Below are 23,969 nucleotides of genomic sequence, written 5' to 3'. Positions count from 1 at the left end.
TGCTTCCTCTTGGTCCTCTTGGTCCCTGCTTCCTCTTGGTCCTCTTGGTCCCTGCTTCCTCTTGGTCCTCTTGGTCCCTGCTTCCTCTTGGTCCTCTTGGTCCCTGCTTCCTCTTGGTCCTCTTGGTCCCTGCTTCCTCTTGGTCCTCTTGGTCCCTGCTTCCTCTTGGTCCTCTTGGTCCCTGCTTCCTCTTGGTCCTCTTGGTCCCTGCTTCCTCTTGGTCCTCTTGGTCCCTGCTTCCTCTTGGTCCTCTTGGTCCCTGCTTCCTCTTGGTCCCTGCTTCCTCTTGGTCCCTGCTTCCTCTTGGTCCCTGCTTCCTCTTGGTCCCTGCTTCTTCTTCCTCTTGGTCCCTGCTTCCTCTTGGTCCCTGCTTCTTCTTCCGTGGCCCGCTTGGCCTTTGCTTTTAGCTGCCGTCTTCTCGGTCCCCGCCGCCGCCGCCGCTTCTTCTTCTTCCTCTGCGGCGTCGGCGTTTCCTTTTGGCTTCCGTCGTCGGGGCCGTTCTCGGTCCGGCGGTCGCCAGAGGGGCCGGCGCCCAAACGTCCCGGCCGGCGCACGGAGGCCCCGCGCGCGGGGGGCGCGGAGCAGTGCGGGTCATCGCTTCTCGGCCTTTTGGCTCAGATCAAGTGTAGTATCTGTTCTTATCAGTTTAATATCTGATACGTCCTCCATGCGAGGACAACATATTAAACGGATTTTTGCCACAGGGAGTCGGAACAGGGGCTCGCTCCGTCCGCTCCGCGCATCGCCCCGGTATTGCAGCGCCTCCGGGAAGGGTGCACTCTTTCTAAGCGTGTCAAAGGGAGAAAAAAACGAGGGAGTGAGCGATTGGGGTTGGGGCTGGGGTTTTTGGGGTTGGGGCTGGGGTTTTTGTGGCGATGAGGTGAAAAAAGGGGTTTGACGCGCGCGGCGGCGGCGGCGGAGCCCCGTCGGCCGGCGGCGTTTTCCCGCCCTTTTAGATATAAAAAGAAAAAAAAAAAAAAAAACTGAAGTGAGGTGAGTGACTTGGAATGGGGGAGACAGTGAGTGAGTGAGTGAGTGAGTGAGTGAGTGAGTGAGTGAGTGAGTGAGTGAGTGAGTGAGTGAGTGAGTGAGTGAAAGAGAGAGAGAGTGAAAGAGAGAGAGAGTGAAAGAGAGTGAAAGAGAGAGAGAGAGTGAAAGAGAGAGAGAGTGAAAGAGAGAGAGAGTGAAAGAGAGAGAGAGTGAAAGCCCCTTTGCGGCCGGTGGCGTTTCCACGCCTTTTCCCGGAAAGGAAGGACGCCGCCGCGGACGAGCGAGCCAGGGCCAACGGAGGGGTCGGGAGCGGGCCGTTTGGGCGGTTTCAAAAAAACGGTCACTCTGGCTCCCCTTCAGCACGCACAAGCCTTTCGCCTTTTACTAAAGACTTCCGTGGAGGGGAGCGCCGACGAGCGGGACGTGGTATTTTTGGTCGGCTTTGCCCGAGGGAGGGCAGAGCCTGATGGATTTGTGAGGAAAAAAAGCAGGGTAAGGTTAGCGTTGGGCGGCTGGGTGGGTGGGTGGGTGGGTGGGTGGGTGCGTGCGTGCGTGCGTGCAGGTCTTTTTGTCTTCCTTTTTCCTCTGCTTAATCCCGATCCCTTGGCCTTTTGGTCCCTGCTCCTTCCGTGGCCCGCTGGGCCTCTTGGTCCCTGCTTCCTCTTGGTCCTCTTGGTCCCTGCTTCCTCTTGGTCCTCTTGGTCCCTGCTTCCTCTTGGTCCTCTTGGTCCCTGCTTCCTCTTGGTCCTCTTGGTCCCTGCTTCCTCTTGGTCCTCTTGGTCCCTGCTTCCTCTTGGTCCTCTTGGTCCCTGCTTCCTCTTGGTCCTCTTGGTCCCTGCTTCCTCTTGGTCCTCTTGGTCCCTGCTTCCTCTTGGTCCCTGCTTCCTCTTGGTCCCTGCTTCCTCTTGGTCCCTGCTTCCTCTTGGTCCCTGCTTCTTCTTCCTCTTGGTCCCTGCTTCCTCTTGGTCCCTGCTTCTTCTTCCGTGGCCCGCTTGGCCTTTGCTTTTAGCTGCCGTCTTCTCGGTCCCCGCCGCCGCCGCCGCTTCTTCTTCTTCCTCTGCGGCGTCGGCGTTTCCTTTTGGCTTCCGTCGTCGGGGCCGTTCTCGGTCCGGCGGTCGCCAGAGGGGCCGGCGCCCAAACGTCCCGGCCGGCGCACGGAGGCCCCGCGCGCGGGGGGCGCGGAGCAGTGCGGGTCATCGCTTCTCGGCCTTTTGGCTCAGATCAAGTGTAGTATCTGTTCTTATCAGTTTAATATCTGATACGTCCTCCATGCGAGGACAACATATTAAACGGATTTTTGCCACAGGGAGTCGGAACAGGGGCTCGCTCCGTCCGCTCCGCGCATCGCCCCGGTATTGCAGCGCCTCCGGGAAGGGTGCACTCTTTCTAAGCGTGTCAAAGGGAGAAAAAAACGAGGGAGTGAGCGATTGGGGTTGGGGCTGGGGTTTTTGGGGTTGGGGCTGGGGTTTTTGTGGCGATGAGGTGAAAAAAGGGGTTTGACGCGCGCGGCGGCGGCGGCGGAGCCCCGTCGGCCGGCGGCGTTTTCCCGCCCTTTTAGATATAAAAAGAAAAAAAAAAAAAAAAACTGAAGTGAGGTGAGTGACTTGGAATGGGGGAGACAGTGAGTGAGTGAGTGAGTGACTCAATTGGTTTAGAGAGCGATCGACCGGCCGGTGGGCGTTACCCCTTTTCAGTTGGTGTCCAATTATTTTTGTGCGTTTTTGTGTTGATTTGCATTTTCACTGACCCAGATTTCTGTCTCCCTTTTGTTCACAGGTCCACAGCCGGGTGCCGGAGCCAGTGCTGGAGGAGGAGTCACTCACCGGAAATTTCCATCTTCCACTGGCCCAGCCCAGTGCTGGGCCAGGTGAGTGCCTCCAAGGCCAGTACTTTTCCGGTCCCTCTGTGGGCCTTGTCTTGTGCTTGTATTGTGTTTGTTCTGTGTTTTAGCCTGTTTTCTGTCTAGTTCCCCCTTTTTGGTTGTGTAGCTTGTTAGCTGTTTTTGTCTGTCCCCCCCCCCCCCATTTGGGGCCTACTTTGTTGTCTTTAGTGTTGTTTTTGGTGTTATAGTCTTGTGTTTTGTAGTGTTTGGTGTAGCCTAGCCACCAATTGCTCGATTGGTGGCAGGTGTGTCTGGTTAGGTGTTGTCAGTATTTTTCCGTTGAGTGTGAGTCTCCATCTTGTGGCCGTTTATTTATTTAGCTTTTGTTTAGTCAAGTGTTGTTTGGTCTTTTTTTCTTGTCCCCCCCCCCCCCTTTTTTGGGCCTATTAAGTGTTGTCTTAAGTGTATTTTGTTTTTAGTCCTTTGTGAGTGTTAGTGTTGTTGGCATAGCCTAGCCGCCAATCCTAGATTGGTGGCAGGTGTGTCCTGTCTGGTTGGTGTCAGTGTTTTTCCGTGTCTTGTGAGTGTTTGTCTCCATCTTGTGGCTGTTTTTTGTTTTGTTTTGTTTTTTTTGGATTTATTTAATTGTTACTCGGTCTTTGTTTGTCCTCAGTCCTTGTTAAGTGTTTTGGTTTAATTTTCCCCAGCCGGTCCCTTAAGCCCCTTATTTTTGGAAATTTCATTTAGGTGTTTTTGGTGGTGGTTTGTGTATAGTCCAGTTGCTGTTTGTCACCCCCTCACTTTTGTTCTGTAAGTCATTCCCTAGCCCTACCCCCCCCCTACCCTACCCCCTCCCCCCTGACCTGTGTTTGTGTCTTCCCCTACCCTGTTGTGTTGGTGTGCCCCCCCCCCCCCCCGTTACCTCTCGCTGTGTCACCCCCCCCCCCCTAAGTGTATTGACCTTTGTTGAGTGTTGTTCGTGCCTCCAAAATGTCGGCCGCTCGTGCTGGCATGAGGAGGCACAACAGTGTCCGTTTCATGTTCAAGGTGGTGGGAGGAGTGAAGGTGGAGATGTCCAGGCTGGACTTCTCCAGGAAGGTGCTGCAGAGACTGCTCAGGTTCACCCCGGCCGACCTGAACTGCATCGTGGCCTTGCCTGCCGGGCAGGGCTTCGATGTCAGTTTCAGCGTGGCTGCGGGGCTGAAGGAATTCTGGACACGTTTCGAAGTAAGCAAAGATCAAGTGACCCAAACGTTTCGCGTGGAAAAACTGACTGACAACACCTTGAAAGTGGTGATTGTCAGGATGTTTAATGAGACTGTGAACCCCGAGGATATCTGTGTCTGGTTGAAAAGGTACTGCACAGTTAAAGGGGTTCCAGTTAGAGTGAAGGATCTGGATGGCATATGGAACGGAGCTTGGCGGGTGCCCATCCAGCAGGTTCCAGATTCGACAGGTTTTGAAGGACTGAGGCAGTTACCCTCAATCATAGTGTTGGGGGAGAACAGGGGCTTCGTGCACTACGTGGGACAGCCAAAGTTATGCAGAAAGTGCATGAAGCAGGGGCACCTCGCGGAGGCGTGCCAGGAGGTGGTGTGCGGCAAGTGTCGGGAGATTGGGCACGTCTTCGCGGAGTGCCCCAATGGGAGGGCTTGCAACTTGTGCGGCGAGCTCTCCCACCTGTTCAGAGACTGTCCTCAGTCCTTCGCCAACAAGGTCCGGGCGAGCAGGGCGCCCGCAGAACCTGAGGTGGCAAAGGAGAGACCCGAGGAAAAGAGGGCGGAGGGAGAGACGGAAAAGGAGGCGGAGGAAGTGGGAGTGGCGGAGGAAGTGGTGGCGGACCCTGTTTTTACCCCTTTTAATCAGGTGGCCGCCGAGCACGAGGAAGCGAGAGAGGGCGGGGGAGAGGAGGCTGGGAGCTCTGAGGAGACAGGAGCCTCCAGCTCCTCTCCCAGCACCAGTGACTCGGCGGCCAGCGAAGAGTCTATGCAGTGTGGGCAGCTTTTACTTGGCAAACGAGATAGAGATCTGTCCGCTGACATCGATCCAGCCAGTAAAAAGGGGAGGCCGGAAGTGAGCTCTGGAGAGTCAGATTCCTCTCCTAGGGTATTTCCTTCCAGCTCTCCTAACCAAGTGGCCTTTTTAACGATGAACATCACGGCATCCACCCCCAAGGAGAGCTCAGGCCTCCCCAAACGCCCCTCCAAGAAGAAGAAAGAGATGAAGAGTGAGGAGGTAAGCATAGTTTTATGTTCTTAACACTTGTTTTATTGTTTTATTGTTTTACTCTTTGTAAGATCCCCCCCACGTTTTTAGTCTTATGCACGTCCTTTTAACCCCTTTTACCCTTCTAATGGCGCTCACTTTTAGCACCATAAATGTCAGATGTATCACAACCACTTTTAGGGCGCAGTCCGTTTTAACATTTTTAAGTACTGTGAAAAGCGATGTGTTTTTATTACAGGAATGTGGACTGCCTTTTAAAAACTCCTATTTTAAGTGGGAACAAATGTGGAGCCACGGGCCCTCCTACTGGAGCGGCTCCAATGAGAATAAAAACGACGGAGTGGCGGTTTTAATAAGGAATCCACATGTGTTGGTGAAGGGGTGCACTGCTTTTAGAAATGGACGGGTGCTTTTACTAAATTTGACCTTTTTAGGGAAGGATTTTAAAGTAATCAATGTGTATGGTTTTAGTGATAAGCATGAACGTTTTACGCTTTTAGAAGACCTGCAGTCCCACCTGCTAGGTAGGGCTCCCCTGATTTTAGCAGGGGATTTTAACAGTGTTTTAACTAGGGCTGACAGGAGAGGTGCAGGGGTTGATTTTAAGGTAGACAAGGCATCGACTCTTTTAAACAGTACTGTTAGGGATTTTAGACTGACTGACTGTTTCAAGACCTTGCATCCCAGAGAGGAGGGCCTCACCTGGTTCAGTGATGACGGCACCAAAGCCTCTCGCATTGACTACTGTTTTACCCGGGACGCCCCCCCAACCGATGCTAGATTGACCCCGGTTTTCTTCTCGGACCACTCTATGCTGTCCTGCACCCTTTCACTATCCTCGGGTGTGACTGTAGGGAAGGGTCTGTGGAAACTGAACTGCTCCCTGTTGGAGGACGAGGAGGCCGCGAGGCAGTACAGGGAGCAGTTCAGGGACTGGCAGACCCTCCAGGACTGTTTTGACACCAGAGCACAGTGGTGGGAGATGGTGAAGGGTAGGACCAAAGCCTTTTTTAGTCAGTTAGGGAGAGCCAGGAAAAAGAAAGCAGATAGGCGCATGGTGGGACTGCAGAAACGTTTGGAAAGATATTTTATTTTAAGAAACCAGGGCATTGATTTTAACTACGAGATTAAAGAGGTAAAGCAAGAAATGACTATTTTATCGTTGGAAAAAAGCAAGGGGATCATTTTAAGGAGCAAGGAAAGGGATCTGGAAGAAGGAGAAAAGTGCACTAGGTACTTTTTTAAGAAAATTTTAAGCAGGAGTGGGACTATGTCAAAACTTAAAAACAAGGAAGGAGAAATAATGGAGGAAACAGATGACATTTTAAAAGTAGTAGAGACTTTTTATGGGGAACTGTTTGGGGAAAAAGACATTTTAAGGGAGCGAACGAAAGAGGTTTTAGGGTTTTTAGAGAAAACAGTCGAAAACACGGGCCAACTAGAGGAGGATTTTAACATTGAAGAATTAAACAGGTGTGTTAAGGGTTTTAAGGGAGGGAAGTCTCCGGGGGCAGATGGGCTGCCTCTGGAGTTTTACCTGACCTTTTGGGACATTTTAGCACACGACCTCCTGACTGTTTTTAAAGACCTAGAGGACCTCGACAGACTTCCGGACAGTTTCAGAGTAGGGATAGTGTCATTACTCCATAAAAAAGACGACAGGACCGACCTGAAGAACTGGAGACCCATCACGCTTTTAAATTTTGATTTGAAACTTTTTAGTAAACTTTTAGCCAACAGGATGTCCACGGTTTTAGGCTCAGTGATCCACCCGGATCAAACCTGCGCCATCCCGGGAAGGAAGATCACCGACAGCCTCGTACTGATTAGAGACGCCATCTGTCTTGCGAGAGACAGAAACATTCGTTTAGCAGTACTTAACTTAGATTTTGAAAAAGCTTTTGATCGGGTCTCGCACCAGTACCTGTTTCAGGTACTGCAAAAAATGGGCTATCCGGACAGGTTTATAGCGTGGGTGGGCCTGTTGTATAGGGGTATACACAGTAGATTTATGGTTAACGGGAAACTCACAAACGCAGTCAATGTCCACTGCGGCGTCCGTCAGGGTTGTCCGTTATCTCCCCTTCTCTTTGTCTCCTGCATCGAACCCTTGGCGCAGGTGTTGAGAAGGGACCAACGGATCACTGGGCTGGGAGTCCCGGGGAGCGGGGGACTCTCAGCCACATGCGTTTTATATATGGACGACGTCAATGTTTTATGCACCGACCGACCCTCCATCGACAGGACTCTGGACAGGACTGACTGGTTCGGACTGGCGTCAGGGGCCAAACTGAACAGAAACAAGACAGAGGCCCAGTTTCACGGCCCCTGGCGCACACAGGACTTGACAGGACTGCCACTCACCACACAAACAGACTTGAGGGTTCTAGGGGTTAAATTCGACCGGTTAGGGCTAGGCAGCGGGAACTGGGGTGGTCTACTGGGGAAGACTAGGCAACGACTGGCTTTCTGGGGACTACGCGACTTGACCATCGAAGGACGCATTTTAATCATAAAAACTGTGATTTTACCCCTGTTCTTATTGGTTTCAGCTGTTTTTATCCCCCCAAGAAAAGTGCTTTTAGCCTTGGACCGCTTGGTCTTTTATTTCGTTTGGAAGTCCAAGTGGGAAAGGCTGAAAAGAGAGGTCATGAAGCGCAGCCTTTTTAATGGGGGGAGGAGCCTCCCCAACTTTGCTTTATTTCTAACAAGCAGGTACACCGCCCTCCACGTGGGCCTGGCGAGCAAGGACACCAAGACGGGCCTGCTGGTAAAATTCTGGATGGGCGGGTACCTGCGAGCACTGAGGCTCCTCCCCATCGACCTGAGAGTGCCGGTGGCCTTCGACCTCCCACCGGCCTACTCAGTTTTAAAGAAGTTTTTGAAAGATTTTAATCTTGAACAGCAGACAGAGCGAGTTTTAACTAATCACCGTTTTATTCTCTCTGTTGTGCAGGAAGGGGAGCCCGTGAGTCCAGTGCGCGGGCTCGCGCTAGGCGAGCCCTCCACGGTTTGGCGCAACGTGGCCCATCCTGCTCTGCTGAACCGGCACCGCGACCTCAACTGGATGGTGGCCCATGAGATCCTCCCGGTCAGAGCCGTCATGCACTCCCGGGGCATGGGACGAACATCGAGGTGCCCACGGCCGAGTTGTGGCGGAGACGAGACCGTGCGGCACCTGCTCTGGGAGTGCAGGGCCGCCCGGGACCTGTGGATCCAAGCGGGGCCCCTGATAACCCCGAGCCTGCCGGCAGGGGAGGTCCTAACAGCACAGCTGGTGCTCTACGGGGTGAGTCAGAGACCCATACCATCGGGACAATTCCGCCAGCTCTGGCTCACCCTGACATGCTACAAGGAGGCACTTTGGACCTCCAGAAACCTGCTGGTGGGGAAGCGCGTGGAGACGGCCACCCAGGCAGTGGCGATGCTGGCTACAGGGACCCTAGGGTGGTACGTCCCACGCGCCATTCGGAAGGGGCCCCCACCCACGTGAAGTGGTCCGGGCGGCCGCGGCCTGACTGCGCCGGAATGGCTGCCGTGGTCGAGGATCTCCGCTGGGCCCCAGAGGTGAAACGGAGCGGTGACCGGTTCGGTGGAGCGGGAGGAATCGGCCCCGTTCATGGACTCCGAGCCCCCCTATCATTGCACAACAGAGACTTTTAAAACTTTTACACACATTTCTCAAACATGTCTTAACCCCGTATTGATGTGACACTTTTTATGGCTTTTATAACACTGTGTTTTAAAGTATTGTCTTGTTTTAAGTATTGTCTTTTAACATACATACTTTTAAAATTTGATCGAGCACATGTGTCTTTTATCCAAATGTATGCCTTTTAAAGTGTTTTAAGACATGCTAATTGGTAAATGCTAAAATTTTGAAATGTGTTTTTAACGCTCTGTCTTGCTGCAAATGATCAATAAATTCTTTCAAAAGAAAAAAATCTGTTCTTATCAGTTTAATATCTGATACGTCCTCCATGCGAGGACAACATATTAAACGGATTTTTGCCACAGGGAGTCGGAACAGGGGCTCGCTCCGTCCGCTCCGCGCATCGCCCCGGTATTGCAGCGCCTCCGGGAAGGGTGCACTCTTTCTAAGCGTGTCAAAGGGAGAAAAAAACGAGGGAGTGAGCGATTGGGGTTGGGGCTGGGGTTTTTGGGGTTGGGGCTGGGGTTTTTGTGGCGATGAGGTGAAAAAAGGGGTTTGACGCGCGCGGCGGCGGCGGCGGAGCCCCGTCGGCCGGCGGCGTTTTCCCGCCCTTTTAGATATAAAAAGAAAAAAAAAAAAAAAAACTGAAGTGAGGTGAGTGACTTGGAATGGGGGAGACAGTGAGTGAGTGAGTGAGTGAGTGAGTGAGTGAGTGAGTGAGTGAGTGAGTGAAAGAGAGAGAGAGTGAAAGAGAGAGAGAGTGAAAGAGAGTGAAAGAGAGAGAGAGAGTGAAAGAGAGAGAGAGTGAAAGAGAGAGAGAGTGAAAGAGAGAGAGAGTGAAAGCCCCTTTGCGGCCGGTGGCGTTTCCACGCCTTTTCCCGGAAAGGAAGGACGCCGCCGCGGACGAGCGAGCCAGGGCCAACGGAGGGGTCGGGAGCGGGCCGTTTGGGCGGTTTCAAAAAAACGGTCACTCTGGCTCCCCTTCAGCACGCACAAGCCTTTCGCCTTTTACTAAAGACTTCCGTGGAGGGGAGCGCCGACGAGCGGGACGTGGTATTTTTGGTCGGCTTTGCCCGAGGGAGGGCAGAGCCTGATGGATTTGTGAGGAAAAAAAGCAGGGTAAGGTTAGCGTTGGGCGGCTGGGTGGGTGGGTGGGTGGGTGGGTGGGTGCGTGCGTGCGTGCGTGCAGGTCTTTTTGTCTTCCTTTTTCCTCTGCTTAATCCCGATCCCTTGGCCTTTTGGTCCCTGCTCCTTCCGTGGCCCGCTGGGCCTCTTGGTCCCTGCTTCCTCTTGGTCCTCTTGGTCCCTGCTTCCTCTTGGTCCTCTTGGTCCCTGCTTCCTCTTGGTCCTCTTGGTCCCTGCTTCCTCTTGGTCCTCTTGGTCCCTGCTTCCTCTTGGTCCTCTTGGTCCCTGCTTCCTCTTGGTCCTCTTGGTCCCTGCTTCCTCTTGGTCCTCTTGGTCCCTGCTTCCTCTTGGTCCTCTTGGTCCCTGCTTCCTCTTGGTCCTCTTGGTCCCTGCTTCCTCTTGGTCCCTGCTTCCTCTTGGTCCCTGCTTCCTCTTGGTCCCTGCTTCCTCTTGGTCCCTGCTTCTTCTTCCTCTTGGTCCCTGCTTCCTCTTGGTCCCTGCTTCTTCTTCCGTGGCCCGCTTGGCCTTTGCTTTTAGCTGCCGTCTTCTCGGTCCCCGCCGCCGCCGCCGCTTCTTCTTCTTCCTCTGCGGCGTCGGCGTTTCCTTTTGGCTTCCGTCGTCGGGGCCGTTCTCGGTCCGGCGGTCGCCAGAGGGGCCGGCGCCCAAACGTCCCGGCCGGCGCACGGAGGCCCCGCGCGCGGGGGGCGCGGAGCAGTGCGGGTCATCGCTTCTCGGCCTTTTGGCTCAGATCAAGTGTAGTATCTGTTCTTATCAGTTTAATATCTGATACGTCCTCCATGCGAGGACAACATATTAAACGGATTTTTGCCACAGGGAGTCGGAACAGGGGCTCGCTCCGTCCGCTCCGCGCATCGCCCCGGTATTGCAGCGCCTCCGGGAAGGGTGCACTCTTTCTAAGCGTGTCAAAGGGAGAAAAAAACGAGGGAGTGAGCGATTGGGGTTGGGGCTGGGGTTTTTGGGGTTGGGGCTGGGGTTTTTGTGGCGATGAGGTGAAAAAAGGGGTTTGACGCGCGCGGCGGCGGCGGCGGAGCCCCGTCGGCCGGCGGCGTTTTCCCGCCCTTTTAGATATAAAAAGAAAAAGAAAAAAAAAAAAACTGAAGTGAGGTGAGTGACTTGGAATGGGGGAGACAGTGAGTGAGTGAGTGAGTGAGTGAGTGAGTGAGTGAGTGAGTGAGTGAGTGAGTGAGTGAAAGAGAGAGAGAGTGAAAGAGAGAGAGAGTGAAAGAGAGTGAAAGAGAGAGAGAGAGTGAAAGAGAGAGAGAGTGAAAGAGAGAGAGAGTGAAAGAGAGAGAGAGTGAAAGCCCCTTTGCGGCCGGTGGCGTTTCCATGCCTTTTCCCGGAAAGGAAGGACGCCGCCGCGGACGAGCGAGCCAGGGCCAACGGAGGGGTCGGGAGCGGGCCGTTTGGGCGGTTTCAAAAAAACGGTCACTCTGGCTCCCCTTCAGCACGCACAAGCCTTTCGCCTTTTACTAAAGACTTCCGTGGAGGGGAGCGCCGACGAGCGGGACGTGGTATTTTTGGTCGGCTTTGCCCGAGGGAGGGCAGAGCCTGATGGATTTGTGAGGAAAAAAAGCAGGGTAAGGTTAGCGTTGGGCGGCTGGGTGGGTGGGTGGGTGGGTGGGTGGGTGGGTGGGTGCGTGCGTGCGTGCGTGCAGGTCTTTTTGTCTTCCTTTTTCCTCTGCTTAATCCCGATCCCTTGGCCTTTTGGTCCCTGCTCCTTCCGTGGCCCGCTGGGCCTCTTGGTCCCTGCTTCCTCTTGGTCCTCTTGGTCCCTGCTTCCTCTTGGTCCTCTTGGTCCCTGCTTCCTCTTGGTCCTCTTGGTCCCTGCTTCCTCTTGGTCCTCTTGGTCCCTGCTTCCTCTTGGTCCCTGCTTCCTCTTGGTCCCTGCTTCCTCTTGGTCCCTGCTTCCTCTTGGTCCCTGCTTCTTCTTCCTCTTGGTCCCTGCTTCCTCTTGGTCCCTGCTTCTTCTTCCGTGGTCCGCTTGGCCTTTGCTTTTAGCTGCCGTCTTCTCGGTCCCCGCCGCCGCCGCCGCTTCTTCTTCTTCCTCTGCGGCGTCGGCGTTTCCTTTTGGCTTCCGTCGTCGGGGCCGTTCTCGGTCCGGCGGTCGCCAGAGGGGCCGGCGCCCAAACGTCCCGGCCGGCGCACGGAGGCCCCGCGCGCGGGGGGCGCGGAGCAGTGCGGGTCATCGCTTCTCGGCCTTTTGGCTCAGATCAAGTGTAGTATCTGTTCTTATCAGTTTAATATCTGATACGTCCTCCATGCGAGGACAACATATTAAACGGATTTTTGCCACAGGGAGTCGGAACAGGGGCTCGCTCCGTCCGCTCCGCGCATCGCCCCGGTATTGCAGCGCCTCCGGGAAGGGTGCACTCTTTCTAAGCGTGTCAAAGGGAGAAAAAAACGAGGGAGTGAGCGATTGGGGTTGGGGCTGGGGTTTTTGGGGTTGGGGCTGGGGTTTTTGTGGCGATGAGGTGAAAAAAGGGGTTTGACGCGCGCGGCGGCGGCGGCGGAGCCCCGTCGGCCGGCGGCGTTTTCCCGCCCTTTTAGATATAAAAAAAATAAAAAAAAAATAAAAACTGAAGTGAGGTGAGTGACTTGGAATGGGGGAGACAGTGAGTGAGTGAGTGAGTGAGTGAGTGAGTGAGTGAGTGAGTGAGTGAGTGAGTGAAAGAGAGAGAGAGTGAAAGAGAGAGAGAGAGAGTGAAAGAGAGTGAAAGAGAGAGAGAGAGTGAAAGAGAGAGAGAGTGAAAGAGAGAGAGAGTGAAAGAGAGAGAGAGTGAAAGCCCCTTTGCGGCCGGTGGCGTTTCCACGCCTTTTCCCGGAAAGGAAGGACGCCGCCGCGGACGAGCGAGCCAGGGCCAACGGAGGGGTCGGGAGCGGGCCGTTTGGGCGGTTTCAAAAAAACGGTCACTCTGGCTCCCCTTCAGCACGCACAAGCCTTTCGCCTTTTACTAAAGACTTCCGTGGAGGGGAGCGCCGACGAGCGGGACGTGGTATTTTTGGTCGGCTTTGCCCGAGGGAGGGCAGAGCCTGATGGATTTGTGAGGAAAAAAAGCAGGGTAAGGTTAGCGTTGGGCGGCTGGGTGGGTGGGTGGGTGGGTGGGTGGGTGGGTGCGTGCGTGCGTGCGTGCAGGTCTTTTTGTCTTCCTTTTTCCTCTGCTTAATCCCGATCCCTTGGCCTTTTGGTCCCTGCTCCTTCCGTGGCCCGCTGGGCCTCTTGGTCCCTGCTTCCTCTTGGTCCTCTTGGTCCCTGCTTCCTCTTGGTCCTCTTGGTCCCTGCTTCCTCTTGGTCCTCTTGGTCCCTGCTTCCTCTTGGTCCTCTTGGTCCCTGCTTCCTCTTGGTCCCTGCTTCCTCTTGGTCCCTGCTTCCTCTTGGTCCCTGCTTCCTCTTGGTCCCTGCTTCTTCTTCCTCTTGGTCCCTGCTTCCTCTTGGTCCCTGCTTCTTCTTCCGTGGTCCGCTTGGCCTTTGCTTTTAGCTGCCGTCTTCTCGGTCCCCGCCGCCGCCGCCGCTTCTTCTTCTTCCTCTGCGGCGTCGGCGTTTCCTTTTGGCTTCCGTCGTCGGGGCCGTTCTCGGTCCGGCGGTCGCCAGAGGGGCCGGCGCCCAAACGTCCCGGCCGGCGCACGGAGGCCCCGCGCGCGGGGGGCGCGGAGCAGTGCGGGTCATCGCTTCTCGGCCTTTTGGCTCAGATCAAGTGTAGTATCTGTTCTTATCAGTTTAATATCTGATACGTCCTCCATGCGAGGACAACATATTAAACGGATTTTTGCCACAGGGAGTCGGAACAGGGGCTCGCTCCGTCCGCTCCGCGCATCGCCCCGGTATTGCAGCGCCTCCGGGAAGGGTGCACTCTTTCTAAGCGTGTCAAAGGGAGAAAAAAACGAGGGAGTGAGCGATTGGGGTTGGGGCTGGGGTTTTTGGGGTTGGGGCTGGGGTTTTTGTGGCGATGAGGTGAAAAAAGGGGTTTGACGCGCGCGGCGGCGGCGGCGGAGCCCCGTCGGCCGGCGGCGTTTTCCCGCCCTTTTAGATATAAAAAGAAAAAAAAAAAAAACTGAAGTGAGGTGAGTGACTTGGAATGGGGGAGACAGTGAGTGAGTGAGTGAGTGAGTGAGTGAGTGAGTGAGTGAGTGAGTGAGTGAGTGAGTGAGTGAGTGAAAGAGAGAGAGAGTGAAAGAGAGAGAGAGTGAAAGAGAGTGAAAGAGAGAGAGAGAGTGAAAGAGAGAGAGAGTGAAAGAGAGAGAGAGTGAAAGAGAGAGAGAGTGAAAGCCCCTTTGCGGCCGGTGGCGTTTCCACGCCTTTTCCCGGAAAGGAAGGACGCCGCCGCGGACGAGCGAGCCAGGGCCAACGGAGGGGTCGGGAGCGGGCCGTTTGGGCGGTTTCAAAAAAACGGTCACTCTGGCTCCCCTTCAGCACGCACAAGCCTTTCGCCTTTTACTAAAGACTTCCGTGGAGGGGAGCGCCGACGAGCGGGACGTGGTATTTTTGGTCGGCTTTGCCCGAGGGAGGGCAGAGCCTGATGGATTTGTGAGGAAAAAAAGCAGGGTAAGGTTAGCGTTGGGCGGCTGGGTGGGTGGGTGGGTGGGTGGGTGCGTGCGTGCGTGCGTGCAGGTCTTTTTGTCTTCCTTTTTCCTCTGCTTAATCCCGATCCCTTGGCCTTTTGGTCCCTGCTCCTTCCGTGGCCCGCTGGGCCTCTTGGTCCCTGCTTCCTCTTGGTCCTCTTGGTCCCTGCTTCCTCTTGGTCCTCTTGGTCCCTGCTTCCTCTTGGTCCTCTTGGTCCCTGCTTCCTCTTGGTCCTCTTGGTCCCTGCTTCCTCTTGGTCCTCTTGGTCCCTGCTTCCTCTTGGTCCTCTTGGTCCCTGCTTCCTCTTGGTCCTCTTGGTCCCTGCTTCCTCTTGGTCCTCTTGGTCCCTGCTTCCTCTTGGTCCTCTTGGTCCCTGCTTCCTCTTGGTCCCTGCTTCCTCTTGGTCCCTGCTTCCTCTTGGTCCCTGCTTCCTCTTGGTCCCTGCTTCCTCTTGGTCCCTGCTTCTTCTTCCTCTTGGTCCCTGCTTCCTCTTGGTCCCTGCTTCTTCTTCCGTGGCCCGCTTGGCCTTTGCTTTTAGCTGCCGTCTTCTCGGTCCCCGCCGCCGCCGCCGCTTCTTCTTCTTCCTCTGCGGCGTCGGCGTTTCCTTTTGGCTTCCGTCGTCGGGGCCGTTCTCGGTCCGGCGGTCGCCAGAGGGGCCGGCGCCCAAACGTCCCGGCCGGCGCACGGAGGCCCCGCGCGCGGGGGGCGCGGAGCAGTGCGGGTCATCGCTTCTCGGCCTTTTGGCTCAGATCAAGTGTAGTATCTGTTCTTATCAGTTTAATATCTGATACGTCCTCCATGCGAGGACAACATATTAAACGGATTTTTGCCACAGGGAGTCGGAACAGGGGCTCGCTCCGTCCGCTCCGCGCATCGCCCCGGTATTGCAGCGCCTCCGGGAAGGGTGCACTCTTTCTAAGCGTGTCAAAGGGAGAAAAAAACGAGGGAGTGAGCGATTGGGGTTGGGGCTGGGGTTTTTGGGGTTGGGGCTGGGGTTTTTGTGGCGATGAGGTGAAAAAAGGGGTTTGACGCGCGCGGCGGCGGCGGCGGAGCCCCGTCGGCCGGCGGCGTTTTCCCGCCCTTTTAGATATAAAAAGAAAAAGAAAAAAAAAAAAACTGAAGTGAGGTGAGTGACTTGGAATGGGGGAGACAGTGAGTGAGTGAGTGAGTGAGTGAGTGAGTGAGTGAGTGAGTGAGTGAGTGAAAGAGAGAGAGAGTGAAAGAGAGAGAGAGTGAAAGAGAGTGAAAGAGAGAGAGAGAGTGAAAGAGAGAGAGAGTGAAAGAGAGAGAGAGTGAAAGAGAGAGAGAGTGAAAGCCCCTTTGCGGCCGGTGGCGTTTCCACGCCTTTTCCCGGAAAGGAAGGACGCCGCCGCGGACGAGCGAGCCAGGGCCAACGGAGGGGTCGGGAGCGGGCCGTTTGGGCGGTTTCAAAAAAACGGTCACTCTGGCTCCCCTTCAGCACGCACAAGCCTTTCGCCTTTTACTAAAGACTTCCGTGGAGGGGAGCGCCGACGAGCGGGACGTGGTATTTTTGGTCGGCTTTGCCCGAGGGAGGGCAGAGCCTGATGGATTTGTGAGGAAAAAAAGCAGGGTAAGGTTAGCGTTGGGCGGCTGGGTGGGTGGGTGGGTGGGTGGGTGGGTGCGTGCGTGCGTGCGTGCAGGTCTTTTTGTCTTCCTTTTTCCTCTGCTTAATCCCGATCCCTTGGCCTTTTGGTCCCTGCTCCTTCCGTGGCCCGCTGGGCCTCTTGGTCCCTGCTTCCTCTTGGTCCTCTTGGTCCCTGCTTCCTCTTGGTCCTCTTGGTCCCTGCTTCCTCTTGGTCCTCTTGGTCCCTGCTTCCTCTTGGTCCTCTTGGTCCCTGCTTCCTCTTGGTCCTCTTGGTCCCTGCTTCCTCTTGGTCCTCTTGGTCCCTGCTTCCTCTTGGTCCTCTTGGTCCCTGCTTCCTCTTGGTCCTCTTGGTCCCTGCTTCCTCTTGGTCCTCTTGGTCCCTGCTTCCTCTTGGTCCCTGCTTCCTCTTGGTCCCTGCTTCCTCTTGGTCCCTGCTTCCTCTTGGTCCCTGCTTCCTCTTGGTCCCTGCTTCTTCTTCCTCTTGGTCCCTGCTTCCTCTTGGTCCCTGCTTCTTCTTCCGTGGCCCGCTTGGCCTTTGCTTTTAGCTGCCGTCTTCTCGGTCCCCGCCGCCGCCGCCGCTTCTTCTTCTTCCTCTGCGGCGTCGGCGTTTCCTTTTGGCTTCCGTCGTCGGGGCCGTTCTCGGTCCGGCGGTCGCCAGAGGGGCCGGCGCCCAAACGTCCCGGCCGGCGCACGGAGGCCCCGCGCGCGGGGGGCGCGGAGCAGTGCGGGTCATCGCTTCTCGGCCTTTTGGCTCAGATCAAGTGTAGTATCTGTTCTTATCAGTTTAATATCTGATACGTCCTCCATGCGAGGACAACATATTAAACGGATTTTTGCCACAGGGAGTCGGAACAGGGGCTCGCTCCGTCCGCTCCGCGCATCGCCCCGGTATTGCAGCGCCTCCGGGAAGGGTGCACTCTTTCTAAGCGTGTCAAAGGGAGAAAAAAACGAGGGAGTGAGCGATTGGGGTTGGGGCTGGGGTTTTTGGGGTTGGGGCTGGGGTTTTTGTGGCGATGAGGTGAAAAAAGGGGTTTGACGCGCGCGGCGGCGGCGGCGGAGCCCCGTCGGCCGGCGGCGTTTTCCCGCCCTTTTAGATATAAAAAGAAAAAAAAAAAAAAAACTGAAGTGAGGTGAGTGACTTGGAATGGGGGAGACAGTGAGTGAGTGAGTGAGTGAGTGAGTGAGTGAGTGAGTGAGTGAGTGAGTGAAAGAGAGAGAGAGTGAAAGAGAGAGAGAGTGAAAGAGAGTGAAAGAGAGAGAGAGAGTGAAAGAGAGAGAGAGTGAAAGAGAGAGAGAGTGAAAGAGAGAGAGAGTGAAAGCCCCTTTGCGGCCGGTGGCGTTTCCACGCCTTTTCCCGGAAAGGAAGGACGCCGCCGCGGACGAGCGAGCCAGGGCCAACGGAGGGGTCGGGAGCGGGCCGTTTGGGCGGTTTCAAAAAAACGGTCACTCTGGCTCCCCTTCAGCACGCACAAGCCTTTCGCCTTTTACTAAAGACTTCCGTGGAGGGGAGCGCCGACGAGCGGGACGTGGTATTTTTGGTCGGCTTTGCCCGAGGGAGGGCAGAGCCTGATGGATTTGTGAGGAAAAAAAGCAGGGTAAGGTTAGCGTTGGGCGGCTGGGTGGGTGGGTGGGTGGGTGGGTGCGTGCGTGCGTGCGTGCAGGTCTTTTTGTCTTCCTTTTTCCTCTGCTTAATCCCGATCCCTTGGCCTTTTGGTCCCTGCTCCTTCCGTGGCCCGCTGGGCCTCTTGGTCCCTGCTTCCTCTTGGTCCTCTTGGTCCCTGCTTCCTCTTGGTCCTCTTGGTCCCTGCTTCCTCTTGGTCCTCTTGGTCCCTGCTTCCTCTTGGTCCTCTTGGTCCCTGCTTCCTCTTGGTCCTCTTGGTCCCTGCTTCCTCTTGGTCCTCTTGGTCCCTGCTTCCTCTTGGTCCTCTTGGTCCCTGCTTCCTCTTGGTCCTCTTGGTCCCTGCTTCCTCTTGGTCCCTGCTTCCTCTTGGTCCCTGCTTCCTCTTGGTCCCTGCTTCCTCTTGGTCCCTGCTTCTTCTTCCTCTTGGTCCCTGCTTCCTCTTGGTCCCTGCTTCTTCTTCCGTGGCCCGCTTGGCCTTTGCTTTTAGCTGCCGTCTTCTCGGTCCCCGCCGCCGCCGCCGCTTCTTCTTCTTCCTCTGCGGCGTCGGCGTTTCCTTTTGGCTTCCGTCGTCGGGGCCGTTCTCGGTCCGGCGGTCGCCAGAGGGGCCGGCGCCCAAACGTCCCGGCCGGCGCACGGAGGCCCCGCGCGCGGGGGGCGCGGAGCAGTGCGGGTCATCGCTTCTCGGCCTTTTGGCTCAGATCAAGTGTAGTATCTGTTCTTATCAGTTTAATATCTGATACGTCCTCCATGCGAGGACAACATATTAAACGGATTTTTGCCACAGGGAGTCGGAACAGGGGCTCGCTCCGTCCGCTCCGCGCATCGCCCCGGTATTGCAGCGCCTCCGGGAAGGGTGCACTCTTTCTAAGCGTGTCAAAGGGAGAAAAAAACGAGGGAGTGAGCGATTGGGGTTGGGGCTGGGGTTTTTGGGGTTGGGGCTGGGGTTTTTGTGGCGATGAGGTGAAAAAAGGGGTTTGACGCGCGCGGCGGCGGCGGCGGAGCCCCGTCGGCCGGCGGCGTTTTCCCGCCCTTTTAGATATAAAAAGAAAAAAAAAAAAAAACCTGAAGTGAGGTGAGTGACTTGAAATGGGGGAGACAGTGAGTGAGTGAGTGAGTGAGTGAGTGAGTGAGTGAGTGAGTGAGTGAGTGAGTGAGTGAGTGAGAGTGAGTGAGTGAGTGAGTGAGTGAGTGAGAGTGAAAGTGAGTGAGTGAGTGAGTGAGTGAGTGAGAGTGAAAGAGAGAGAGAGAGAGAGTGAAAGAGAGAGAGTGAAAGAGAGAAAGAGAGAGAGAGAGAAAGCCCCTTTGCGGCCGGTGGCGTTTCCACGCCTTTTCCCGGAAAGGAAGGATGCCGCCGCGGACGAGCGAGCCAGGGCCAACGGAGGGGTCGGGAGCGGGCCGTTTGGGCGGTTTCAAAAACGGTCACTCTGGCTCCCCTTCAGCACGCACAAGCCTTTCGCCTTTTACTAAAGACTTCCGTGGAGGGGAGCGCCGACGAGCGGGACGTGGTATTTTTGGTCGGCTTTGCCCGAGGGAGGGCAGAGCCTGATGGATTTGTGAGGAAAAAAAGCAGGGTAAGGTTAGCGTTGGGCGGCTGGGTGGGTGGGTGGGTGGGTGGGTGGGTGGGTGCGTGCGTGCGTGCGTGCAGGTCTTTTTGTCTTCCTTTTTCCTCTGCTTAATCCCGATCCCTTGGCCTTTTGGTCCCTGCTCCTTCCGTGGCCCGCTGGGCCTCTTGGTCCCTGCTTCCTCTTGGTCCTCTTGGTCCCTGCTTCCTCTTGGTCCTCTTGGTCCCTGCTTCCTCTTGGTCCTCTTGGTCCCTGCTTCCTCTTGGTCCTCTTGGTCCCTGCTTCCTCTTGGTCCTCTTGGTCCCTGCTTCCTCTTGGTCCTCTTGGTCCCTGCTTCCTCTTGGTCCTCTTGGTCCCTGCTTCCTCTTGGTCCCTGCTTCCTCTTGGTCCCTGCTTCCTCTTGGTCCCTGCTTCCTCTTGGTCCCTGCTTCCTCTTGGTCCCTGCTTCTTCTTCCTCTTGGTCCCTGCTTCCTCTTGGTCCCTGCTTCTTCTTCCGTGGCCCGCTTGGCCTTTGCTTTTAGCTGCCGTCTTCTCGGTCCCCGCCGCCGCCGCCGCTTCTTCTTCTTCCTCTGCGGCGTCGGCGTTTCCTTTTGGCTTCCGTCGTCGGGGCCGTTCTCGGTCCGGCGGTCGCCAGAGGGGCCGGCGCCCAAACGTCCCGGCCGGCGCACGGAGGCCCCGCGCGCGGGGGGCGCGGAGCAGTGCGGGTCATCGCTTCTCGGCCTTTTGGCTCAGATCAAGTGTAGTATCTGTTCTTATCAGTTTAATATCTGATACGTCCTCCATGCGAGGACAACATATTAAACGGATTTTTGCCACAGGGAGTCGGAACAGGGGCTCGCTCCGTCCGCTCCGCGCATCGCCCCGGTATTGCAGCGCCTCCGGGAAGGGTGCACTCTTTCTAAGCGTGTCAAAGGGAGAAAAAAACGAGGGAGTGAGCGATTGGGGTTGGGGCTGGGGTTTTTGGGGTTGGGGCTGGGGTTTTTGTGGCGATGAGGTGAAAAAAGGGGTTTGACGCGCGCGGCGGCGGCGGCGGAGCCCCGTCGGCCGGCGGCGTTTTCCCGCCCTTTTAGATATAAAAAGAAAAAAAAAAAAAAAACTGAAGTGAGGTGAGTGACTTGGAATGGGGGAGACAGTGAGTGAGTGAGTGAGTGAGTGAGTGAGTGAGTGAGTGAGTGAGTGAGTGAGTGAGTGAGTGAGAGTGAGTGAGTGAGTGAGTGAGTGAGTGAGAGTGAAAGTGAGTGAGTGAGTGAGTGAGTGAGTGAGAGTGAAAGAGAGAGAGAGAGAGAGTGAAAGAGAGAGAGTGAAAGAGAGAAAGAGAGAGAGAGAGAAAGCCCCTTTGCGGCCGGTGGCGTTTCCACGCCTTTTCCCGGAAAGGAAGGATGCCGCCGCGGACGAGCGAGCCAGGGCCAACGGAGGGGTCGGGAGCGGGCCGTTTGGGCGGTTTCAAAAACGGTCACTCTGGCTCCCCTTCAGCACGCACAAGCCTTTCGCCTTTTACTAAAGACTTCCGTGGAGGGGAGCGCCGACGAGCGGGACGTGGTATTTTTGGTCGGCTTTGCCCGAGGGAGGGCAGAGCCTGATGGATTTGTGAGGAAAAAAAGCAGGGTAAGGTTAGCGTTGGGCGGCTGGGTGGGTGGGTGGGTGGGTGGGTGGGTGGGTGCGTGCGTGCGTGCGTGCAGGTCTTTTTGTCTTCCTTTTTCCTCTGCTTAATCCCGATCCCTTGGCCTTTTGGTCCCTGCTCCTTCCGTGGCCCGCTGGGCCTCTTGGTCCCTGCTTCCTCTTGGTCCTCTTGGTCCCTGCTTCCTCTTGGTCCTCTTGGTCCCTGCTTCCTCTTGGTCCTCTTGGTCCCTGCTTCCTCTTGGTCCTCTTGGTCCCTGCTTCCTCTTGGTCCTCTTGGTCCCTGCTTCCTCTTGGTCCTCTTGGTCCCTGCTTCCTCTTGGTCCTCTTGGTCCCTGCTTCCTCTTGGTCCCTGCTTCCTCTTGGTCCCTGCTTCCTCTTGGTCCCTGCTTCCTCTTGGTCCCTGCTTCCTCTTGGTCCCTGCTTCTTCTTCCTCTTGGTCCCTGCTTCCTCTTGGTCCCTGCTTCTTCTTCCGTGGCCCGCTTGGCCTTTGCTTTTAGCTGCCGTCTTCTCGGTCCCCGCCGCCGCCGCCGCTTCTTCTTCTTCCTCTGCGGCGTCGGCGTTTCCTTTTGGCTTCCGTCGTCGGGGCCGTTCTCGGTCCGGCGGTCGCCAGAGGGGCCGGCGCCCAAACGTCCCGGCCGGCGCACGGAGGCCCCGCGCGCGGGGGGCGCGGAGCAGTGCGGGTCATCGCTTCTCGGCCTTTTGGCTCAGATCAAGTGTAGTATCTGTTCTTATCAGTTTAATATCTGATACGTCCTCCATGCGAGGACAACATATTAAACGGATTTTTGCCACAGGGAGTCGGAACAGGGGCTCGCTCCGTCCGCTCCGCGCATCGCCCCGGTATTGCAGCGCCTCCGGGAAGGGTGCACTCTTTCTAAGCGTGTCAAAGGGAGAAAAAAACGAGGGAGTGAGCGATTGGGGTTGGGGCTGGGGTTTTTGGGGTTGGGGCTGGGGTTTTTGTGGCGATGAGGTGAAAAAAGGGGTTTGACGCGCGCGGCGGCGGCGGCGGAGCCCCGTCGGCCGGCGGCGTTTTCCCGCCCTTTTAGATATAAAAAGAAAAAAAAAAAAAAAAACTGAAGTGAGGTGAGTGACTTGGAATGGGGGAGACAGTGAGTGAGTGAGTGAGTGAGTGAGTGAGTGAGTGAGTGAGTGAGTGAGTGAGTGAGTGAAAGAGAGAGAGAGTGAAAGAGAGAGAGAGTGAAAGAGAGTGAAAGAGAGAGAGAGAGTGAAAGAGAGAGAGAGTGAAAGAGAGAGAGAGTGAAAGAGAGAGAGAGTGAAAGCCCCTTTGCGGCCGGTGGCGTTTCCACGCCTTTTCCCGGAAAGGAAGGACGCCGCCGCGGACGAGCGAGCCAGGGCCAACGGAGGGGTCGGGAGCGGGCCGTTTGGGCGGTTTCAAAAAAACGGTCACTCTGGCTCCCCTTCAGCACGCACAAGCCTTTCGCCTTTTACTAAAGACTTCCGTGGAGGGGAGCGCCGACGAGCGGGACGTGGTATTTTTGGTCGGCTTTGCCCGAGGGAGGGCAGAGCCTGATGGATTTGTGAGGAAAAAAAGCAGGGTAAGGTTAGCGTTGGGCGGCTGGGTGGGTGGGTGGGTGGGTGGGTGGGTGCGTGCGTGCGTGCGTGCAGGTCTTTTTGTCTTCCTTTTTCCTCTGCTTAATCCCGATCCCTTGGCCTTTTGGTCCCTGCTCCTTCCGTGGCCCGCTGGGCCTCTTGGTCCCTGCTTCCTCTTGGTCCTCTTGGTCCCTGCTTCCTCTTGGTCCTCTTGGTCCCTGCTTCCTCTTGGTCCTCTTGGTCCCTGCTTCCTCTTGGTCCTCTTGGTCCCTGCTTCCTCTTGGTCCTCTTGGTCCCTGCTTCCTCTTGGTCCTCTTGGTCCCTGCTTCCTCTTGGTCCTCTTGGTCCCTGCTTCCTCTTGGTCCTCTTGGTCCCTGCTTCCTCTTGGTCCCTGCTTCCTCTTGGTCCCTGCTTCCTCTTGGTCCCTGCTTCCTCTTGGTCCCTGCTTCTTCTTCCTCTTGGTCCCTGCTTCCTCTTGGTCCCTGCTTCTTCTTCCGTGGCCCGCTTGGCCTTTGCTTTTAGCTGCCGTCTTCTCGGTCCCCGCCGCCGCCGCCGCTTCTTCTTCTTCCTCTGCGGCGTCGGCGTTTCCTTTTGGCTTCCGTCGTCGGGGCCGTTCTCGGTCCGGCGGTCGCCAGAGGGGCCGGCGCCCAAACGTCCCGGCCGGCGCACGGAGGCCCCGCGCGCGGGGGGCGCGGAGCAGTGCGGGTCATCGCTTCTCGGCCTTTTGGCTCAGATCAAGTGTAGTATCTGTTCTTATCAGTTTAATATCTGATACGTCCTCCATGCGAGGACAACATATTAAACGGATTTTTGCCACAGGGAGTCGGAACAGGGGCTCGCTCCGTCCGCTCCGCGCATCGCCCCGGTATTGCAGCGCCTCCGGGAAGGGTGCACTCTTTCTAAGCGTGTCAAAGGGAGAAAAAAACGAGGGAGTGAGCGATTGGGGTTGGGGCTGGGGTTTTTGGGGTTGGGGCTGGGGTTTTTGTGGCGATGAGGTGAAAAAAGGGGTTTGACGCGCGCGGCGGCGGCGGCGGAGCCCCGTCGGCCGGCGGCGTTTTCCCGCCCTTTTAGATATAAAAAGAAAAAAAAAAAAAAAAACTGAAGTGAGGTGAGTGACTTGGAATGGGGGAGACAGTGAGTGAGTGAGTGAGTGAGTGAGTGAGTGAGTGAGTGAGTGAGTGAGTGAGTGAAAGAGAGAGAGAGTGAAAGAGAGAGAGAGTGAAAGAGAGTGAAAGAGAGAGAGAGAGTGAAAGAGAGAGAGAGTGAAAGAGAGAGAGAGTGAAAGAGAGAGAGAGTGAAAGCCCCTTTGCGGCCGGTGGCGTTTCCACGCCTTTTCCCGGAAAGGAAGGACGCCGCCGCGGACGAGCGAGCCAGGGCCAACGGAGGGGTCGGGAGCGGGCCGTTTGGGCGGTTTCAAAAAAACGGTCACTCTGGCTCCCCTTCAGCACGCACAAGCCTTTCGCCTTTTACTAAAGACTTCCGTGGAGGGGAGCGCCGACGAGCGGGACGTGGTATTTTTGGTCGGCTTTGCCCGAGGGAGGGCAGAGCCTGATGGATTTGTGAGGAAAAAAAGCAGGGTAAGGTTAGCGTTGGGCGGCTGGGTGGGTGGGTGGGT

At 56.2% G+C, this 23,969-nt stretch overlaps 22 non-coding genes and 1 pseudogene across 22 annotated transcripts; all 23 read left to right on the top strand.

Moving 5' to 3' along the window:
• Positions 1 to 593: 593 nt before the first annotated feature.
• LOC146268833 (U2 spliceosomal RNA) lies at positions 594 to 784 on the top strand. The gene has a single exon (XR_014768284.1). It is a non-coding gene; the product is annotated as a U2 spliceosomal RNA (small nuclear RNA).
• A 546-nt stretch (positions 785 to 1,330) lies between these two features.
• On the top strand, positions 1,331 to 1,449 carry LOC146268832 (U5 spliceosomal RNA). The gene has a single exon (XR_014768184.1). It is a non-coding gene; the product is annotated as a U5 spliceosomal RNA (small nuclear RNA).
• Positions 1,450 to 2,185: 736 nt separating this feature from the next.
• On the top strand, positions 2,186 to 2,376 carry LOC146268831 (U2 spliceosomal RNA). The gene has a single exon (XR_014768283.1). It is a non-coding gene; the product is annotated as a U2 spliceosomal RNA (small nuclear RNA).
• Positions 2,377 to 8,958: 6,582 nt separating this feature from the next.
• LOC146268830 (U2 spliceosomal RNA) lies at positions 8,959 to 9,135 on the top strand (annotated as a pseudogene).
• Positions 9,136 to 9,657: 522 nt separating this feature from the next.
• On the top strand, positions 9,658 to 9,776 carry LOC146268829 (U5 spliceosomal RNA). Its single transcript, XR_014768183.1, has one exon. It is a non-coding gene; the product is annotated as a U5 spliceosomal RNA (small nuclear RNA).
• A 762-nt stretch (positions 9,777 to 10,538) lies between these two features.
• LOC146268828 (U2 spliceosomal RNA) lies at positions 10,539 to 10,729 on the top strand. The gene has a single exon (XR_014768282.1). It is a non-coding gene; the product is annotated as a U2 spliceosomal RNA (small nuclear RNA).
• A 532-nt stretch (positions 10,730 to 11,261) lies between these two features.
• Positions 11,262 to 11,380, top strand: LOC146268827 (U5 spliceosomal RNA). Its single transcript, XR_014768181.1, has one exon. It is a non-coding gene; the product is annotated as a U5 spliceosomal RNA (small nuclear RNA).
• Positions 11,381 to 12,020: 640 nt separating this feature from the next.
• Positions 12,021 to 12,211, top strand: LOC146268826 (U2 spliceosomal RNA). Its single transcript, XR_014768280.1, has one exon. It is a non-coding gene; the product is annotated as a U2 spliceosomal RNA (small nuclear RNA).
• Positions 12,212 to 12,743: 532 nt separating this feature from the next.
• On the top strand, positions 12,744 to 12,862 carry LOC146268825 (U5 spliceosomal RNA). The gene has a single exon (XR_014768180.1). It is a non-coding gene; the product is annotated as a U5 spliceosomal RNA (small nuclear RNA).
• A 636-nt stretch (positions 12,863 to 13,498) lies between these two features.
• Positions 13,499 to 13,689, top strand: LOC146268824 (U2 spliceosomal RNA). Its single transcript, XR_014768279.1, has one exon. It is a non-coding gene; the product is annotated as a U2 spliceosomal RNA (small nuclear RNA).
• Positions 13,690 to 14,224: 535 nt separating this feature from the next.
• Positions 14,225 to 14,343, top strand: LOC146268823 (U5 spliceosomal RNA). Its single transcript, XR_014768179.1, has one exon. It is a non-coding gene; the product is annotated as a U5 spliceosomal RNA (small nuclear RNA).
• A 775-nt stretch (positions 14,344 to 15,118) lies between these two features.
• On the top strand, positions 15,119 to 15,309 carry LOC146268822 (U2 spliceosomal RNA). The gene has a single exon (XR_014768278.1). It is a non-coding gene; the product is annotated as a U2 spliceosomal RNA (small nuclear RNA).
• Positions 15,310 to 15,833: 524 nt separating this feature from the next.
• On the top strand, positions 15,834 to 15,952 carry LOC146268821 (U5 spliceosomal RNA). The gene has a single exon (XR_014768178.1). It is a non-coding gene; the product is annotated as a U5 spliceosomal RNA (small nuclear RNA).
• A 779-nt stretch (positions 15,953 to 16,731) lies between these two features.
• On the top strand, positions 16,732 to 16,922 carry LOC146268820 (U2 spliceosomal RNA). Its single transcript, XR_014768277.1, has one exon. It is a non-coding gene; the product is annotated as a U2 spliceosomal RNA (small nuclear RNA).
• A 521-nt stretch (positions 16,923 to 17,443) lies between these two features.
• LOC146268819 (U5 spliceosomal RNA) lies at positions 17,444 to 17,562 on the top strand. The gene has a single exon (XR_014768177.1). It is a non-coding gene; the product is annotated as a U5 spliceosomal RNA (small nuclear RNA).
• Positions 17,563 to 18,294: 732 nt separating this feature from the next.
• On the top strand, positions 18,295 to 18,485 carry LOC146268818 (U2 spliceosomal RNA). The gene has a single exon (XR_014768276.1). It is a non-coding gene; the product is annotated as a U2 spliceosomal RNA (small nuclear RNA).
• Positions 18,486 to 19,040: 555 nt separating this feature from the next.
• On the top strand, positions 19,041 to 19,159 carry LOC146268817 (U5 spliceosomal RNA). The gene has a single exon (XR_014768176.1). It is a non-coding gene; the product is annotated as a U5 spliceosomal RNA (small nuclear RNA).
• Positions 19,160 to 19,890: 731 nt separating this feature from the next.
• LOC146268816 (U2 spliceosomal RNA) lies at positions 19,891 to 20,081 on the top strand. Its single transcript, XR_014768275.1, has one exon. It is a non-coding gene; the product is annotated as a U2 spliceosomal RNA (small nuclear RNA).
• A 555-nt stretch (positions 20,082 to 20,636) lies between these two features.
• LOC146268815 (U5 spliceosomal RNA) lies at positions 20,637 to 20,755 on the top strand. The gene has a single exon (XR_014768175.1). It is a non-coding gene; the product is annotated as a U5 spliceosomal RNA (small nuclear RNA).
• Positions 20,756 to 21,486: 731 nt separating this feature from the next.
• Positions 21,487 to 21,677, top strand: LOC146268814 (U2 spliceosomal RNA). Its single transcript, XR_014768274.1, has one exon. It is a non-coding gene; the product is annotated as a U2 spliceosomal RNA (small nuclear RNA).
• A 530-nt stretch (positions 21,678 to 22,207) lies between these two features.
• On the top strand, positions 22,208 to 22,326 carry LOC146268813 (U5 spliceosomal RNA). The gene has a single exon (XR_014768174.1). It is a non-coding gene; the product is annotated as a U5 spliceosomal RNA (small nuclear RNA).
• A 736-nt stretch (positions 22,327 to 23,062) lies between these two features.
• On the top strand, positions 23,063 to 23,253 carry LOC146268812 (U2 spliceosomal RNA). The gene has a single exon (XR_014768273.1). It is a non-coding gene; the product is annotated as a U2 spliceosomal RNA (small nuclear RNA).
• Positions 23,254 to 23,779: 526 nt separating this feature from the next.
• LOC146268811 (U5 spliceosomal RNA) lies at positions 23,780 to 23,898 on the top strand. The gene has a single exon (XR_014768173.1). It is a non-coding gene; the product is annotated as a U5 spliceosomal RNA (small nuclear RNA).
• The last annotated feature ends 71 nt before the right edge of the window (positions 23,899 to 23,969 follow it).

The sequence above is a fragment of the Hypomesus nipponensis genome, chromosome 10 (genome assembly GCF_054491055.1).
Source record: "Hypomesus nipponensis isolate SF chromosome 10, ASM5449105v1, whole genome shotgun sequence".
Classification (NCBI taxonomy): Eukaryota; Metazoa; Chordata; class Actinopteri; order Osmeriformes; family Osmeridae; genus Hypomesus; species Hypomesus nipponensis.
This window is presented reverse-complemented; position numbering and strand designations above follow the sequence as displayed.